The sequence below is a fragment of the Acomys minous genome (genome assembly GCF_964271855.1).
Source record: "Acomys minous genome assembly, chromosome: 7".
NCBI classification, from domain to species: domain Eukaryota; kingdom Metazoa; phylum Chordata; class Mammalia; order Rodentia; family Muridae; genus Acomys; species Acomys minous.
In genome coordinates, this window is record NC_140488.1 from 36,002,063 (window position 1) to 36,005,913 (window position 3,851).

At 49.3% G+C, this 3,851-nt stretch overlaps 1 pseudogene across 1 annotated transcript; it reads left to right on the top strand.

The window, feature by feature from the left end:
• The first annotated feature begins 688 nt into the window (after positions 1-688).
• On the top strand, positions 689-3,531 carry LOC311601971 (E3 ubiquitin-protein ligase MARCHF6-like; annotated as a pseudogene). Its single transcript has one exon. The product of its transcript is annotated as an E3 ubiquitin-protein ligase MARCHF6-like (transcript).
• The last annotated feature ends 320 nt before the right edge of the window (positions 3,532-3,851 follow it).

A 3,851-nucleotide genomic window follows, 5' to 3' on the forward strand; every position in this document is an offset into this window, starting at 1 on the left:
ATTGGGGTCTTATAAGGGACATAATTGAGTCCGGTGAAAACGAAAGCGGACAAAGACAACTCCTATCCATGGCTGAGCTCTGCCTGCACAAGTCTCTTCCTCCTTCTCGTGCACCCTCTTGCTCCTCTTTACCAGGTTCCTCTTTCACTCTCATCGACATGCCTAATGACGCTGATCCTCCCCGGCCCTTGTGTCCCCCAAAGATTCTCCTCCATCTCCAACACCTATCTCTGATTCCTTGGCGGCCTCTCGCTCTATCTATCCCTCAGTTCCTCCTGCCTATGATGACCCCGTCTCCACCATGGAGCGCGGGTGCTCACCCTTTTGCGAGCCTCGTCACAGCCCCATCCACAGCCATCCCTTACTCGGCTTACCCCCCCTTACTATCCTTCTCTCAACACCTGGGGACGAGCCTTTGGATCCTGGCGATGCCGCAACTTTAGAAGACGAGGTGGCCCGCTACCACCATAACGATGACTTACTCCTCGCTTCTGCTTCTGCCCCTTCGCTCCCCCCCCCCCCCGCCTCTGCCACAACAATATCCCCATCCTGTGACTCGACCTAGCCCTTGCCCCCTCCCCAGTGCTCGCTTTCTGTCAGCCGCTGTCCCTCTCCCCCCCTAGTCCGTGTCTGGCTTCGTCTCGCACCTCAGCACACGCACCTGCCCAGCCCGCTTCCTCTCCCCTTCCTCCCTCCAGCCTTTCCCTTCGGGCCCGAAGGCTCTGCCGGGTCACGGGCGCCTCCCGGCTGCATCACCGCCGTCCTCCAGACAGGATGGACACCACGGAGGAAGACATATGTAGAGTGTGTCTGTCAGAAGGAACACCAGAGAAACCTCTTTATCATCCTTGTGTATGTACTGGCAGTATTAAATTTATTCATCAATAATGCTTAGTTCAGTGGTTGAAGCACAGTCGAAAAGAATACTGTGAATTATGCAAGCACAGATTTGCTTTCACACCAATTTATTCTCCAGATATGCCTTCACGGCTACCAATCCAAGACATATTTGCTGGACTGGTTACAAGTATTGGCACTGCAATACGATACTGGTTTCATTACACATTTGTTGCCTTTGCATGGTTGGGAGTTGTTCCTCTTACAGCATGCCGCATCTACAAGTGCTTGTTTACTGGCTCCATGAGCTCACTTCTGACACTGCCACTAGACATGCTGTCAACGGAAAGTTTGTTGGCAGACTGCTTGCAGGGCTGTTTTGTGGTGATATGCACACTTTGTGCATTCATCAGCCTGGTGTGGTTACGAGAGCAGATAGTCCATGGGGGAGCACCAATCTGGCTGAAGCATGCTGCTCCACCCTTCAATGCCGCTGGATACCACCAAAATGAGGTGCCTGCAGGAGGAAATGGTGCAGAAAATGCTGCTGCTGATCAGCCAGCTAACCCAGCAGGTGAGAATGCAGTTTTGGGCGAGAATCCTGATGCCCAGGATGGTCAAGAAGAAGAAGAGGAGGAAGACAATGAGGAGGAAGATGATGCGGGTGTGGAAGATGCTGCTGATGCCAACAATGGGGCCCAAGATGACATGAACTGGAATGCTTTAGAGTGGGACCGGGCTGCAGAAGAGCTTACTTGGGAAAGAATGCTTGGACTTGATGGATCACTAGTTTTTCTGGAGCACGTGTTTTGGGTGGTGTCTTTAAATACATTGTTCATTCTTGTTTTTGCATTTTGTCCTTATCACATCGATCATTCCTCCCTTGTTTGTTTGGGGTTTGAGGAGCATGTCCAAGCATCTCATTTTGAAGGTCTAATCACAACAATTGTTGGATATATACTTTTAGCAATAACACTGATAATTTGTCATGCCTTGGCAATTCTTGTTAAATTTCATAAGTCTCGTCGTTTGTTGGGAGTCTGCTATATTGTTGTTAAGGTCTCTTTGTTAGTTGTGGTAGAAATTGGAGTGTTCCCTCTCATTTGTGGCTGGTGGCTGGATATCTGTTCTCTGGAAATGTTTGATGCTACTCTGAAAGATTGAGAGCTGAGCTTTCAGTTGGCTCCAGGGACTACGATGTTTCTGCACTGGCTGGTGGGAATGGTGTATGTGTTTTACTTTGCCTCCTTCATCCTGCTACTGAGAGAGGTACTTCGGCCTGGAGTCTTATGGTTTCTAAGGAATTTGAATGATCCAGATTTTAATCCAGTACAGGAAATGATCTGCTTGCCCATCTATAGACATCTCCGAAGATTTATTTTGTCAGTGATTGTCTTTGACTCCATTGTGCTTCTGATGCTCTGGCTTCCTATATGAATAATTAAGAGTCTTTTGCTAATTTTCTCCCATACAACGTCATGCTCTACAGTGATGCTCCCGTGAGTGAACTGTCCCTTGAGCTGCTCCTGCTGCAGGTTGTTTTGCCAGCATTGCTGGAACAGGGACACACGGGGCAGTGGCTGAAGGGGCTTGTGCGTGTGTGGACTGTCACTGCTGGATACTTGCTGGACCTTCATTCCTACTTACTGGGAGACCAGGAAGAAAATGAGAACAGTGCAAATCAGCAGGTCAACAATAACCAGTCTGCGTGCAACAACAACAATGCTGTTCCTGCTGGGGAGGGTCTGCATGCAGCCCACCAAGCCATACTGCAGCAGGGAGGGCCTGTTGGCTTTCAGCCTTACCGCCGGCCTTTACATTTCCCACTCAGGATATTTCTGCTGATTGTCTTCATGTGCATAACATTACTAATTGCCAGCCTCATCTGCCTTACTTTACCAGTATTTGCTGGCCAATGGTTAATGTCATTTTGGATGGGAACTGCCAAAATCCATGAGCTGTACACTGCTGCTTGTGGTCTCTATGTGTGTTGGCTAACCATAAGGAGTGTGATGGTGCTGGTGGCCTGGATGCCCCAGGGACGCAGAGTGATTTTCCAGAAGGTTAAAGAGTGGTCCCTCATGATAATGAAGACTTTGATAGTTGCTGTGCTGCTGGCCGGTGTGGTCCCACTGCTCCTGGGGCTCCTGTTTGAGCTGGTTATCGTTGCTCCTGAGGGTCCCTCTTGATTAGACTCCTCTTTTCTACCCGTGGCAGGACTGGGCACTGGGAGTGCTGCATGCCAAAATTATCGCAGCTATAACTCTTATGGATCCTCAGTGGTGGTTGAAAACTGTCGTTGAACAGGTTTACGCAAATGGCATTCGTAACATCGATCTTCACTATATCATTCATAAGCTGGCAGCTCCAGTGATCTCCATGCTCTTACTTTCCCTGTGTGTACCGTATGTTATAGCTTCTGGTGTGGTTCCTTTACTAGGTGTTACCGCGGAGATGCAAAACTTAGTTCACAGGCGGATTTACCCATTTTTACTGATGGTCGTTGTGCTGATGGGAATCCTGTCCTTCCAGGTCCGCCAGTTTAAGCACCTTTATGAACACATTAAAAATGACAAGTACCTTGTGGGTCAGCGCCTGGTGAACTATGAGCGCAAATCTGGCAAACAAGGCCCATCCACACCACCTCCACAGTGGGACCCCGCCTACTTCTCAATCATGCATTGTTCGTCCTAAATTTTCTACAAAGAGATGACCTTGGTCACTCGGCGACCGATCGCCTCTGGCACTCTTCCACCTCCTCCACCTACGCCAAGGCCTTATGGAAGGACCCACTGACCCACCAATGGCATGGACCCGACCCAGTCCTTATTTGGGCAAGGGTCATGTCTGCATTTATGATCAGAAAGAACAAAATGCGCGCTGGTTACCTGAGCACCTAATCAAACCATTTAACCCCTCTCCCCCAGGGAACGCCCCTGAGGAAAAAATGTAATTGTGCTCTTTTTTAGGAAAGTGCTGTCCAACATGCTGTTCACCATTTCACTTTGCCTCTG